The 13674-nt window shown below is 48.3% G+C and overlaps 13 non-coding genes across 13 annotated transcripts; all 13 read left to right on the top strand.

Annotated features, from left to right (window-relative positions):
* The first annotated feature begins 390 nt into the window (after positions 1 to 390).
* On the top strand, positions 391 to 463 carry trnam-cau (transfer RNA methionine (anticodon CAU)). The gene has a single exon. It is a non-coding gene; the product is annotated as a tRNA-Met (tRNA).
* Positions 464 to 1687: 1224 nt separating this feature from the next.
* Positions 1688 to 1758, top strand: trnag-gcc (transfer RNA glycine (anticodon GCC)). The gene has a single exon. It is a non-coding gene; the product is annotated as a tRNA-Gly (tRNA).
* Positions 1759 to 2482: 724 nt separating this feature from the next.
* trnam-cau (transfer RNA methionine (anticodon CAU)) lies at positions 2483 to 2555 on the top strand. The gene has a single exon. It is a non-coding gene; the product is annotated as a tRNA-Met (tRNA).
* A 1224-nt stretch (positions 2556 to 3779) lies between these two features.
* Positions 3780 to 3850, top strand: trnag-gcc (transfer RNA glycine (anticodon GCC)). The gene has a single exon. It is a non-coding gene; the product is annotated as a tRNA-Gly (tRNA).
* Positions 3851 to 4574: 724 nt separating this feature from the next.
* Positions 4575 to 4647, top strand: trnam-cau (transfer RNA methionine (anticodon CAU)). Its single transcript has one exon. It is a non-coding gene; the product is annotated as a tRNA-Met (tRNA).
* A 1224-nt stretch (positions 4648 to 5871) lies between these two features.
* Positions 5872 to 5942, top strand: trnag-gcc (transfer RNA glycine (anticodon GCC)). The gene has a single exon. It is a non-coding gene; the product is annotated as a tRNA-Gly (tRNA).
* Positions 5943 to 6666: 724 nt separating this feature from the next.
* On the top strand, positions 6667 to 6739 carry trnam-cau (transfer RNA methionine (anticodon CAU)). The gene has a single exon. It is a non-coding gene; the product is annotated as a tRNA-Met (tRNA).
* Positions 6740 to 7963: 1224 nt separating this feature from the next.
* On the top strand, positions 7964 to 8034 carry trnag-gcc (transfer RNA glycine (anticodon GCC)). The gene has a single exon. It is a non-coding gene; the product is annotated as a tRNA-Gly (tRNA).
* Positions 8035 to 8758: 724 nt separating this feature from the next.
* trnam-cau (transfer RNA methionine (anticodon CAU)) lies at positions 8759 to 8831 on the top strand. The gene has a single exon. It is a non-coding gene; the product is annotated as a tRNA-Met (tRNA).
* A 1224-nt stretch (positions 8832 to 10055) lies between these two features.
* Positions 10056 to 10126, top strand: trnag-gcc (transfer RNA glycine (anticodon GCC)). The gene has a single exon. It is a non-coding gene; the product is annotated as a tRNA-Gly (tRNA).
* Positions 10127 to 10850: 724 nt separating this feature from the next.
* On the top strand, positions 10851 to 10923 carry trnam-cau (transfer RNA methionine (anticodon CAU)). Its single transcript has one exon. It is a non-coding gene; the product is annotated as a tRNA-Met (tRNA).
* A 1224-nt stretch (positions 10924 to 12147) lies between these two features.
* Positions 12148 to 12218, top strand: trnag-gcc (transfer RNA glycine (anticodon GCC)). The gene has a single exon. It is a non-coding gene; the product is annotated as a tRNA-Gly (tRNA).
* Positions 12219 to 12942: 724 nt separating this feature from the next.
* On the top strand, positions 12943 to 13015 carry trnam-cau (transfer RNA methionine (anticodon CAU)). Its single transcript has one exon. It is a non-coding gene; the product is annotated as a tRNA-Met (tRNA).
* Positions 13016 to 13674: the final 659 nt, after the last annotated feature.

Below are 13674 nucleotides of genomic sequence, written 5' to 3'. Positions count from 1 at the left end.
GGGTATAATGGGCCATTCAGTGGGCCTTGTGAGTGCAGTGATAAAAGGTCACGTGCTGGTAGGCTTTAATGGCTCAGTGGCAGAAACCTAGTCTGCCACGCGGGATCCTTGGGTTCAATTCCCAGCCAATGCAGCCCCACGCACTTCATCAAGAACACTGTGCTTCACCTGGGCATGGTCTGCTCTCAAAACAGTCAGAGTTTGGCACGTCATGAATCATAGTAGGCAATGCCGTTACTGGATGCAGCAGCTTTCTGCTAATGCACATTACTTTGGTGTTTCTTCAGGCATGGGATCCTTACCTTTAGGTGAAGGACAAGTTGTCTTTTGTGCCAGCATTACATTGAGACAGCTTCTCGATTTTTCTCATCTACGTTTCTTACTTGGCGGGCCTCGTTGGCGCAGTAGGCAGCGCGTCAGTCTCATAATCTGAAGGTCGTGAGTTCGAGCCTCACACGGGGCATGACTTTTGTTGAACCTACAAGCTTTTTCTTGAATGATAAAAGGTGTCCACATTGTCGGCAACAATACTCAGGCGGGCTTTGGCATTCAAACGTTGATTGACTGGTGTTAAGCGACCCAAAGAGTGCCAAGAAAACATTCCTCTCACCAATATGCCGCCACCACCACCAGCAGGCAGGTTGGGTCCACAGATTCATGCTGTCGGTGCCAAATTCTGACCCTATCCTTTCGCATGCCTCGGCACAAATGGTGTTCTATCGGACCAGGCTACGTTCTTCCAGCCCTCAGCTGCCCAGTTTTGGTAAGCCTGTGCTCACTGCAGACTCAGATTTCTGTCCTCGGCTGACGGGAGTGGAACCTGATGTGCTCTCCTGCATTCGTGCATTGCAGTGCTGCCACACCATTGGCTGATTGGATAATTGCATGAATAGGCATTGTGTACAGGTGTTCCTAATAAAGCGCTCTGTGAGCGGACACCGCTTACTGTGTAGGTGGAACAGTGGGAAAGGAAAATTTGTGAAACATCTCAACAGAATGAAAGCACAGACTTTGAGCTGTATGTGTGGTTGACGCAAGAGGTCAACGGGAATCCCACCGCAGAAACTACATTGTAGGTTTTTATTGTTTACTCTCAGAGTCCTACTAAATCTCAATTCATTGTTGTCTGTGAGGGATTCTCAGTCATTCAGGTCATTGTTATCCAAGTGTGGGGTCGGCCTATTAAGGCCATTGTTGTCATGACAGTCGTTAAGAGTTGCTGGGGTCACCTGAGGCCAAGTGTAAACGCCAGTCGTCAGAGTCTGTTGATTTCTCCTTATTTTTCCTGAACGTTTTTTCCCAATCAAAGTGTTCAGGCAACACATTGTAGATGAGTCTTTTGTAAGGGCAGGATAATGAGGAAAATGCATTTTTTGGGCCGTAGGGGGTTCATTTTTGTTGCAATATAGAGGCAAGCAACTGGCACAAAGTTGGCAGCAGGGCTAATTTTCCGCACCGTATCCAGCTTTGTTTGAATGCCCGGGACGCGTACTGCCATGTAGAGGTCAAGACGTCTTTACAACTGAATGGTGGAGCTGCATTTGCCTGCACCTCAGCTCCTCTGTGAAGGGCCTGAGAGCCTGCCAGATTTCACAGAAGAAACATGCTTTGAGAGGTAAATGGACTTTGTGTAGAAGGAAAGGGCGTGGCCCTCGGAGAGCCGTGGTATAGGATAGGGGTCACGTGAGCATTGGTGGTTCAGTGGTAGAATTCTCGCCTGCCACGCGGGAGGCCCGGGTTCGATTCCCGGCCAATGCAAAGCACTTTTTCATGTGCCCTGGTCAGATTGCCCAGCGGTGGGGTCTTTGGGGGATAATTGTACTCTTGGATAGCAAAAAAATGCTTGCAAGTATGTCTTCTTACATAAGACTTACTTGTCATGACAGTGATCTAATCTTTACTGGTATTCCTAAACTTTTAGTAGAAAACACAAGCAGGTACCTCCTAAGTGATTCCCCTGAAGCTGCCAAAGTTTCCACCAAAAGTGAACACCCAAAGTGTTCGTAGATAGCGGCAGACATGTTCAGGCCATCGATCTTGCAAGACACTCACAGTCTTGCACAGTCTGGCCCTGTCACAAACTGTTGAGCCAGGGTATAATGGGCCATTCAGTGGTCCTTGTGAGTGCAGTGATAAAAGGTCACGTGCTGGTAGGCTTTAATGGCTCAGTGGCAGAAACCTAGTCTGCCACGCGGGATCCTTGGGTTCAATTCCCAGCCAATGCAGCCCCACGCACTTCATCAAGAACACTGTGCTTCACCTGGGCATGGTCTGCTCTCAAAACAGTCAGAGTTTGGCACGTCATGAATCATAGTAGGCAATGCCGTTACTGGATGCAGCAGCTTTCTGCTAATGCACATTACTTTGGTGTTTCTTCAGGCATGGGATCCTTACCTTTAGGTGAAGGACAAGTTGTCTTTTGTGCCAGCATTACATTGAGACAGCTTCTCGATTTTTCTCATCTACGTTTCTTACTTGGCGGGCCTCGTTGGCGCAGTAGGCAGCGCGTCAGTCTCATAATCTGAAGGTCGTGAGTTCGAGCCTCACACGGGGCATGACTTTTGTTGAACCTACAAGCTTTTTCTTGAATGATAAAAGGTGTCCACATTGTCGGCAACAATACTCAGGCGGGCTTTGGCATTCAAACGTTGATTGACTGGTGTTAAGCGACCCAAAGAGTGCCAAGAAAACATTCCTCTCACCAATATGCCGCCACCACCACCAGCAGGCAGGTTGGGTCCACAGATTCATGCTGTCGGTGCCAAATTCTGACCCTATCCTTTCGCATGCCTCGGCACAAATGGTGTTCTATCGGACCAGGCTACGTTCTTCCAGCCCTCAGCTGCCCAGTTTTGGTAAGCCTGTGCTCACTGCAGACTCAGATTTCTGTCCTCGGCTGACGGGAGTGGAACCTGATGTGCTCTCCTGCATTCGTGCATTGCAGTGCTGCCACACCATTGGCTGATTGGATAATTGCATGAATAGGCATTGTGTACAGGTGTTCCTAATAAAGCGCTCTGTGAGCGGACACCGCTTACTGTGTAGGTGGAACAGTGGGAAAGGAAAATTTGTGAAACATCTCAACAGAATGAAAGCACAGACTTTGAGCTGTATGTGTGGTTGACGCAAGAGGTCAACGGGAATCCCACCGCAGAAACTACATTGTAGGTTTTTATTGTTTACTCTCAGAGTCCTACTAAATCTCAATTCATTGTTGTCTGTGAGGGATTCTCAGTCATTCAGGTCATTGTTATCCAAGTGTGGGGTCGGCCTATTAAGGCCATTGTTGTCATGACAGTCGTTAAGAGTTGTTGGGGTCACCTGAGGCCAAGTGTAAACGCCAGTCGTCAGAGTCTGTTGATTTCTCCTTATTTTTCCTGAACGTTTTTTCCCAATCAAAGTGTTCAGGCAACACATTGTAGATGAGTCTTTTGTAAGGGCAGGATAATGAGGAAAATGCATTTTTTGGGCCGTAGGGGGTTCATTTTTGTTGCAATATAGAGGCAAGCAACTGGCACAAAGTTGGCAGCAGGGCTAATTTTCCGCACCGTATCCAGCTTTGTTTGAATGCCCGGGACGCGTACTGCCATGTAGAGGTCAAGACGTCTTTACAACTGAATGGTGGAGCTGCATTTGCCTGCACCTCAGCTCCTCTGTGAAGGGCCTGAGAGCCTGCCAGATTTCACAGAAGAAACATGCTTTGAGAGGTAAATGGACTTTGTGTAGAAGGAAAGGGCGTGGCCCTCGGAGAGCCGTGGTATAGGATAGGGGTCACGTGAGCATTGGTGGTTCAGTGGTAGAATTCTCGCCTGCCACGCGGGAGGCCCGGGTTCGATTCCCGGCCAATGCAAAGCACTTTTTCATGTGCCCTGGTCAGATTGCCCAGCGGTGGGGTCTTTGGGGGATAATTGTACTCTTGGATAGCAAAAAAATGCTTGCAAGTATGTCTTCTTACATAAGACTTACTTGTCATGACAGTGATCTAATCTTTACTGGTATTCCTAAACTTTTAGTAGAAAACACAAGCAGGTACCTCCTAAGTGATTCCCCTGAAGCTGCCAAAGTTTCCACCAAAAGTGAACACCCAAAGTGTTCGTAGATAGCGGCAGACATGTTCAGGCCATCGATCTTGCAAGACACTCACAGTCTTGCACAGTCTGGCCCTGTCACAAACTGTTGAGCCAGGGTATAATGGGCCATTCAGTGGGCCTTGTGAGTGCAGTGATAAAAGGTCACGTGCTGGTAGGCTTTAATGGCTCAGTGGCAGAAACCTAGTCTGCCACGCGGGATCCTTGGGTTCAATTCCCAGCCAATGCAGCCCCACGCACTTCATCAAGAACACTGTGCTTCACCTGGGCATGGTCTGCTCTCAAAACAGTCAGAGTTTGGCACGTCATGAATCATAGTAGGCAATGCCGTTACTGGATGCAGCAGCTTTCTGCTAATGCACATTACTTTGGTGTTTCTTCAGGCATGGGATCCTTACCTTTAGGTGAAGGACTAGTTGTCTTTTGTGCCAGCATTACATTGAGACAGCTTCTCGATTTTTCTCATCTACGTTTCTTACTTGGCGGGCCTCGTTGGCGCAGTAGGCAGCGCGTCAGTCTCATAATCTGAAGGTCGTGAGTTCGAGCCTCACACGGGGCATGACTTTTGTTGAACCTACAAGCTTTTTCTTGAATGATAAAAGGTGTCCACATTGTCGGCAACAATACTCAGGCGGGCTTCGGCATTCAAACGTTGATTGACTGGTGTTAAGCGACCCAAAGAGTGCCAAGAAAACATTCCTCTCACCAATATGCCGCCACCACCACCAGCAGGCAGGTTGGGTCCACAGATTCATGCTGTCGGTGCCAAATTCTGACCCTATCCTTTCGCATGCCTCGGCACAAATGGTGTTCTATCGGACCAGGCTACGTTCTTCCAGCCCTCAGCTGCCCAGTTTTGGTAAGCCTGTGCTCACTGCAGACTCAGATTTCTGTCCTCGGCTGACGGGAGTGGAACCTGATGTGCTCTCCTGCATTCGTGCATTGCAGTGCTGCCACACCATTGGCTGATTGGATAATTGCATGAATAGGCATTGTGTACAGGTGTTCCTAATAAAGCGCTCTGTGAGCGGACACCGCTTACTGTGTAGGTGGAACAGTGGGAAAGGAAAATTTGTGAAACATCTCAGCAGAATGAAAGCACAGACTTTGAGCTGTATGTGTGGTTGACGCAAGAGGTCAACGGGAATCCCACCGCAGAAACTACATTGTAGGTTTTTATTGTTTACTCTCAGAGTCCTACTAAATCTCAATTCATTGTTGTCTGTGAGGGATTCTCAGTCATTCAGGTCATTGTTATCCAAGTGTGGGGTCGGCCTATTAAGGCCATTGTTGTCATGACAGTCGTTAAGAGTTGTTGGGGTCACCTGAGGCCAAGTGTAAACGCCAGTCGTCAGAGTCTGTTGATTTCTCCTTATTTTTCCTGAACGTTTTTTCCCAATCAAAGTGTTCAGGCAACACATTGTAGATGAGTCTTTTGTAAGGGCAGGATAATGAGGAAAATGCATTTTTTGGGCCGTAGGGGGTTCATTTTTGTTGCAATATAGAGGCAAGCAACTGGCACAAAGTTGGCAGCAGGGCTAATTTTCCGCACCGTATCCAGCTTTGTTTGAATGCCCGGGACGCGTACTGCCATGTAGAGGTCAAGACGTCTTTACAACTGAATGGTGGAGCTGCATTTGCCTGCACCTCAGCTCCTCTGTGAAGGGCCTGAGAGCCTGCCAGATTTCACAGAAGAAACATGCTTTGAGAGGTAAATGGACTTTGTGTAGAAGGAAAGGGCGTGGCCCTCGGAGAGCCGTGGTATAGGATAGGGGTCACGTGAGCATTGGTGGTTCAGTGGTAGAATTCTCGCCTGCCACGCGGGAGGCCCGGGTTCGATTCCCGGCCAATGCAAAGCACTTTTTCATGTGCCCTGGTCAGATTGCCCAGCGGTGGGGTCTTTGGGGGATAATTGTACTCTTGGATAGCAAAAAAATGCTTGCAAGTATGTCTTCTTACATAAGACTTACTTGTCATGACAGTGATCTAATCTTTACTGGTATTCCTAAACTTTTAGTAGAAAACACAAGCAGGTACCTCCTAAGTGATTCCCCTGAAGCTGCCAAAGTTTCCACCAAAAGTGAACACCCAAAGTGTTCGTAGATAGCGGCAGACATGTTCAGGCCATCGATCTTGCAAGACACTCACAGTCTTGCACAGTCTGGCCCTGTCACAAACTGTTGAGCCAGGGTATAATGGGCCATTCAGTGGGCCTTGTGAGTGCAGTGATAAAAGGTCACGTGCTGGTAGGCTTTAATGGCTCAGTGGCAGAAACCTAGTCTGCCACGCGGGATCCTTGGGTTCAATTCCCAGCCAATGCAGCCCCACGCACTTCATCAAGAACACTGTGCTTCACCTGGGCATGGTCTGCTCTCAAAACAGTCAGAGTTTGGCACGTCATGAATCATAGTAGGCAATGCCGTTACTGGATGCAGCAGCTTTCTGCTAATGCACATTACTTTGGTGTTTCTTCAGGCATGGGATCCTTACCTTTAGGTGAAGGACAAGTTGTCTTTTGTGCCAGCATTACATTGAGACAGCTTCTCGATTTTTCTCATCTACGTTTCTTACTTGGTGGGCCTCGTTGGCGCAGTAGGCAGCGCGTCAGTCTCATAATCTGAAGGTCGTGAGTTCGAGCCTCACACGGGGCATGACTTTTGTTGAACCTACAAGCTTTTTCTTGAATGATAAAAGGTGTCCACATTGTCGGCAACAATACTCAGGCGGGCTTTGGCATTCAAACGTTGATTGACTGGTGTTAAGCGACCCAAAGAGTGCCAAGAAAACATTCCTCTCACCAATATGCCGCCACCACCACCAGCAGGCAGGTTGGGTCCACAGATTCATGCTGTCGGTGCCAAATTCTGACCCTATCCTTTCGCATGCCTCGGCACAAATGGTGTTCTATCGGACCAGGCTACGTTCTTCCAGCCCTCAGCTGCCCAGTTTTGGTAAGCCTGTGCTCACTGCAGACTCAGATTTCTGTCCTCGGCTGACGGGAGTGGAACCTGATGTGCTCTCCTGCATTCGTGCATTGCAGTGCTGCCACACCATTGGCTGATTGGATAATTGCATGAATAGGCATTGTGTACAGGTGTTCCTAATAAAGCGCTCTGTGAGCGGACACCGCTTACTGTGTAGGTGGAACAGTGGGAAAGGAAAATTTGTGAAACATCTCAACAGAATGAAAGCACAGACTTTGAGCTGTATGTGTGGTTGACGCAAGAGGTCAACGGGAATCCCACCGCAGAAACTACATTGTAGGTTTTTATTGTTTACTCTCAGAGTCCTACTAAATCTCAATTCATTGTTGTCTGTGAGGGATTCTCAGTCATTCAGGTCATTGTTATCCAAGTGTGGGGTCGGCCTATTAAGGCCATTGTTGTCATGACAGTCGTTAAGAGTTGCTGGGGTCACCTGAGGCCAAGTGTAAACGCCAGTCGTCAGAGTCTGTTGATTTCTCCTTATTTTTCCTGAACGTTTTTTCCCAATCAAAGTGTTCAGGCAACACATTGTAGATGAGTCTTTTGTAAGGGCAGGATAATGAGGAAAATGCATTTTTTGGGCCGTAGGGGGTTCATTTTTGTTGCAATATAGAGGCAAGCAACTGGCACAAAGTTGGCAGCAGGGCTAATTTTCCGCACCGTATCCAGCTTTGTTTGAATGCCCGGGACGCGTACTGCCATGTAGAGGTCAAGACGTCTTTACAACTGAATGGTGGAGCTGCATTTGCCTGCACCTCAGCTCCTCTGTGAAGGGCCTGAGAGCCTGCCAGATTTCACAGAAGAAACATGCTTTGAGAGGTAAATGGACTTTGTGTAGAAGGAAAGGGCGTGGCCCTCGGAGAGCCGTGGTATAGGATAGGGGTCACGTGAGCATTGGTGGTTCAGTGGTAGAATTCTCGCCTGCCACGCGGGAGGCCCGGGTTCGATTCCCGGCCAATGCAAAGCACTTTTTCATGTGCCCTGGTCAGATTGCCCAGCGGTGGGGTCTTTGGGGGATAATTGTACTCTTGGATAGCAAAAAAATGCTTGCAAATATGTCTTCTTACATAAGACTTACTTGTCATGACAGTGATCTAATCTTTACTGGTATTCCTAAACTTTTAGTAGAAAACACAAGCAGGTACCTCCTAAGTGATTCCCCTGAAGCTGCCAAAGTTTCCACCAAAAGTGAACACCCAAAGTGTTCGTAGATAGCGGCAGACATGTTCAGGCCATCGATCTTGCAAGACACTCACAGTCTTGCACAGTCTGGCCCTGTCACAAACTGTTGAGCCAGGGTATAATGGGCCATTCAGTGGTCCTTGTGAGTGCAGTGATAAAAGGTCACGTGCTGGTAGGCTTTAATGGCTCAGTGGCAGAAACCTAGTCTGCCACGCGGGATCCTTGGGTTCAATTCCCAGCCAATGCAGCCCCACGCACTTCATCAAGAACACTGTGCTTCACCTGGGCATGGTCTGCTCTCAAAACAGTCAGAGTTTGGCACGTCATGAATCATAGTAGGCAATGCCGTTACTGGATGCAGCAGCTTTCTGCTAATGCACATTACTTTGGTGTTTCTTCAGGCATGGGATCCTTACCTTTAGGTGAAGGACAAGTTGTCTTTTGTGCCAGCATTACATTGAGACAGCTTCTCGATTTTTCTCATCTACGTTTCTTACTTGGCGGGCCTCGTTGGCGCAGTAGGCAGCGCGTCAGTCTCATAATCTGAAGGTCGTGAGTTCGAGCCTCACACGGGGCATGACTTTTGTTGAACCTACAAGCTTTTTCTTGAATGATAAAAGGTGTCCACATTGTCGGCAACAATACTCAGGCGGGCTTTGGCATTCAAACGTTGATTGACTGGTGTTAAGCGACCCAAAGAGTGCCAAGAAAACATTCCTCTCACCAATATGCCGCCACCACCACCAGCAGGCAGGTTGGGTCCACAGATTCATGCTGTCGGTGCCAAATTCTGACCCTATCCTTTCGCATGCCTCGGCACAAATGGTGTTCTATCGGACCAGGCTACGTTCTTCCAGCCCTCAGCTGCCCAGTTTTGGTAAGCCTGTGCTCACTGCAGACTCAGATTTCTGTCCTCGGCTGACGGGAGTGGAACCTGATGTGCTCTCCTGCATTCGTGCATTGCAGTGCTGCCACACCATTGGCTGATTGGATAATTGCATGAATAGGCATTGTGTACAGGTGTTCCTAATAAAGCGCTCTGTGAGCGGACACCGCTTACTGTGTAGGTGGAACAGTGGGAAAGGAAAATTTGTGAAACATCTCAACAGAATGAAAGCACAGACTTTGAGCTGTATGTGTGGTTGACGCAAGAGGTCAACGGGAATCCCACCGCAGAAACTACATTGTAGGTTTTTATTGTTTACTCTCAGAGTCCTACTAAATCTCAATTCATTGTTGTCTGTGAGGGATTCTCAGTCATTCAGGTCATTGTTATCCAAGTGTGGGGTCGGCCTATTAAGGCCATTGTTGTCATGACAGTCGTTAAGAGTTGCTGGGGTCACCTGAGGCCAAGTGTAAACGCCAGTCGTCAGAGTCTGTTGATTTCTCCTTATTTTTCCTGAACGTTTTTTCCCAATCAAAGTGTTCAGGCAACACATTGTAGATGAGTCTTTTGTAAGGGCAGGATAATGAGGAAAATGCATTTTTTGGGCCGTAGGGGGTTCATTTTTGTTGCAATATAGAGGCAAGCAACTGGCACAAAGTTGGCAGCAGGGCTAATTTTCCGCACCGTATCCAGCTTTGTTTGAATGCCCGGGACGCGTACTGCCATGTAGAGGTCAAGACGTCTTTACAACTGAATGGTGGAGCTGCATTTGCCTGCACCTCAGCTCCTCTGTGAAGGGCCTGAGAGCCTGCCAGATTTCACAGAAGAAACATGCTTTGAGAGGTAAATGGACTTTGTGTAGAAGGAAAGGGCGTGGCCCTCGGAGAGCCGTGGTATAGGATAGGGGTCACGTGAGCATTGGTGGTTCAGTGGTAGAATTCTCGCCTGCCACGCGGGAGGCCCGGGTTCGATTCCCGGCCAATGCAAAGCACTTTTTCATGTGCCCTGGTCAGATTGCCCAGCGGTGGGGTCTTTGGGGGATAATTGTACTCTTGGATAGCAAAAAAATGCTTGCAAGTATGTCTTCTTACATAAGACTTACTTGTCATGACAGTGATCTAATCTTTACTGGTATTCCTAAACTTTTAGTAGAAAACACAAGCAGGTACCTCCTAAGTGATTCCCCTGAAGCTGCCAAAGTTTCCACCAAAAGTGAACACCCAAAGTGTTCGTAGATAGCGGCAGACATGTTCAGGCCATCGATCTTGCAAGACACTCACAGTCTTGCACAGTCTGGCCCTGTCACAAACTGTTGAGCCAGGGTATAATGGGCCATTCAGTGGTCCTTGTGAGTGCAGTGATAAAAGGTCACGTGCTGGTAGGCTTTAATGGCTCAGTGGCAGAAACCTAGTCTGCCACGCGGGATCCTTGGGTTCAATTCCCAGCCAATGCAGCCCCACGCACTTCATCAAGAACACTGTGCTTCACCTGGGCATGGTCTGCTCTCAAAACAGTCAGAGTTTGGCACGTCATGAATCATAGTAGGCAATGCCGTTACTGGATGCAGCAGCTTTCTGCTAATGCACATTACTTTGGTGTTTCTTCAGGCATGGGATCCTTACCTTTAGGTGAAGGACAAGTTGTCTTTTGTGCCAGCATTACATTGAGACAGCTTCTCGATTTTTCTCATCTACGTTTCTTACTTGGCGGGCCTCGTTGGCGCAGTAGGCAGCGCGTCAGTCTCATAATCTGAAGGTCGTGAGTTCGAGCCTCACACGGGGCATGACTTTTGTTGAACCTACAAGCTTTTTCTTGAATGATAAAAGGTGTCCACATTGTCGGCAACAATACTCAGGCGGGCTTTGGCATTCAAACGTTGATTGACTGGTGTTAAGCGACCCAAAGAGTGCCAAGAAAACATTCCTCTCACCAATATGCCGCCACCACCACCAGCAGGCAGGTTGGGTCCACAGATTCATGCTGTCGGTGCCAAATTCTGACCCTATCCTTTCGCATGCCTCGGCACAAATGGTGTTCTATCGGACCAGGCTACGTTCTTCCAGCCCTCAGCTGCCCAGTTTTGGTAAGCCTGTGCTCACTGCAGACTCAGATTTCTGTCCTCGGCTGACGGGAGTGGAACCTGATGTGCTCTCCTGCATTCGTGCATTGCAGTGCTGCCACACCATTGGCTGATTGGATAATTGCATGAATAGGCATTGTGTACAGGTGTTCCTAATAAAGCGCTCTGTGAGCGGACACCGCTTACTGTGTAGGTGGAACAGTGGGAAAGGAAAATTTGTGAAACATCTCAACAGAATGAAAGCACAGACTTTGAGCTGTATGTGTGGTTGACGCAAGAGGTCAACGGGAATCCCACCGCAGAAACTACATTGTAGGTTTTTATTGTTTACTCTCAGAGTCCTACTAAATCTCAATTCATTGTTGTCTGTGAGGGATTCTCAGTCATTCAGGTCATTGTTATCCAAGTGTGGGGTCGGCCTATTAAGGCCATTGTTGTCATGACAGTCGTTAAGAGTTGTTGGGGTCACCTGAGGCCAAGTGTAAACGCCAGTCGTCAGAGTCTGTTGATTTCTCCTTATTTTTCCTGAACGTTTTTTCCCAATCAAAGTGTTCAGGCAACACATTGTAGATGAGTCTTTTGTAAGGGCAGGATAATGAGGAAAATGCATTTTTTGGGCCGTAGGGGGTTCATTTTTGTTGCAATATAGAGGCAAGCAACTGGCACAAAGTTGGCAGCAGGGCTAATTTTCCGCACCGTATCCAGCTTTGTTTGAATGCCCGGGACGCGTACTGCCATGTAGAGGTCAAGACGTCTTTACAACTGAATGGTGGAGCTGCATTTGCCTGCACCTCAGCTCCTCTGTGAAGGGCCTGAGAGCCTGCCAGATTTCACAGAAGAAACATGCTTTGAGAGGTAAATGGACTTTGTGTAGAAGGAAAGGGCGTGGCCCTCGGAGAGCCGTGGTATAGGATAGGGGTCACGTGAGCATTGGTGGTTCAGTGGTAGAATTCTCGCCTGCCACGCGGGAGGCCCGGGTTCGATTCCCGGCCAATGCAAAGCACTTTTTCATGTGCCCTGGTCAGATTGCCCAGCGGTGGGGTCTTTGGGGGATAATTGTACTCTTGGATAGCAAAAAAATGCTTGCAAGTATGTCTTCTTACATAAGACTTACTTGTCATGACAGTGATCTAATCTTTACTGGTATTCCTAAACTTTTAGTAGAAAACACAAGCAGGTACCTCCTAAGTGATTCCCCTGAAGCTGCCAAAGTTTCCACCAAAAGTGAACACCCAAAGTGTTCGTAGATAGCGGCAGACATGTTCAGGCCATCGATCTTGCAAGACACTCACAGTCTTGCACAGTCTGGCCCTGTCACAAACTGTTGAGCCAGGGTATAATGGGCCATTCAGTGGGCCTTGTGAGTGCAGTGATAAAAGGTCACGTGCTGGTAGGCTTTAATGGCTCAGTGGCAGAAACCTAGTCTGCCACGTGGGATCCTTGGGTTCAATTCCCAGCCAATGCAGCCCCACGCACTTCATCAAGAACACTGTGCTTCACCTGGGCATGGTCTGCTCTCAAAACAGTCAGAGTTTGGCACGTCATGAATCATAGTAGGCAATGCCGTTACTGGATGCAGCAGCTTTCTGCTAATGCACATTACTTTGGTGTTTCTTCAGGCATGGGATCCTTACCTTTAGGTGAAGGACAAGTTGTCTTTTGTGCCAGCATTACATTGAGACAGCTTCTCGATTTTTCTCATCTACGTTTCTTACTTGGCGGGCCTCGTTGGCGCAGTAGGCAGCGCGTCAGTCTCATAATCTGAAGGTCGTGAGTTCGAGCCTCACACGGGGCATGACTTTTGTTGAACCTACAAGCTTTTTCTTGAATGATAAAAGGTGTCCACATTGTCGGCAACAATACTCAGGCGGGCTTCGGCATTCAAACGTTGATTGACTGGTGTTAAGCGACCCAAAGAGTGCCAAGAAAACATTCCTCTCACCAATATGCCGCCACCACCACCAGCAGGCAGGTTGGGTCCACAGATTCATGCTGTCGGTGCCAAATTCTGACCCTATCCTTTCGCATGCCTCGGCACAAATGGTGTTCTATCGGACCAGGCTACGTTCTTCCAGCCCTCAGCTGCCCAGTTTTGGTAAGCCTGTGCTCACTGCAGACTCAGATTTCTGTCCTCGGCTGACGGGAGTGGAACCTGATGTGCTCTCCTGCATTCGTGCATTGCAGTGCTGCCACACCATTGGCTGATTGGATAATTGCATGAATAGGCATTGTGTACAGGTGTTCCTAATAAAGCGCTCTGTGAGCGGACACCGCTTACTGTGTAGGTGGAACAGTGGGAAAGGAAAATTTGTGAAACATCTCAGCAGAATGAAAGCACAGACTTTGAGCTGTATGTGTGGTTGACGCAAGAGGTCAACGGGAATCCCACCGCAGAAACTACATTGTAGGTTTTTATTGTTTACTCTCAGAGTCCTACTAAATCTCAATTCATTG

Source organism: Trachinotus anak, unplaced genomic scaffold (genome assembly GCF_046630095.1).
Source record: "Trachinotus anak isolate AG129_WGS33_773 ecotype Australia unplaced genomic scaffold, CSIRO_AGI_Tana_v1 ptg000018l, whole genome shotgun sequence".
Taxonomy (NCBI): Eukaryota; Metazoa; Chordata; class Actinopteri; order Carangiformes; family Carangidae; genus Trachinotus; species Trachinotus anak.
The sequence above is the reverse complement of the archived record's forward strand: the minus strand, read 5'-3'. Positions and strand labels throughout refer to the sequence as shown.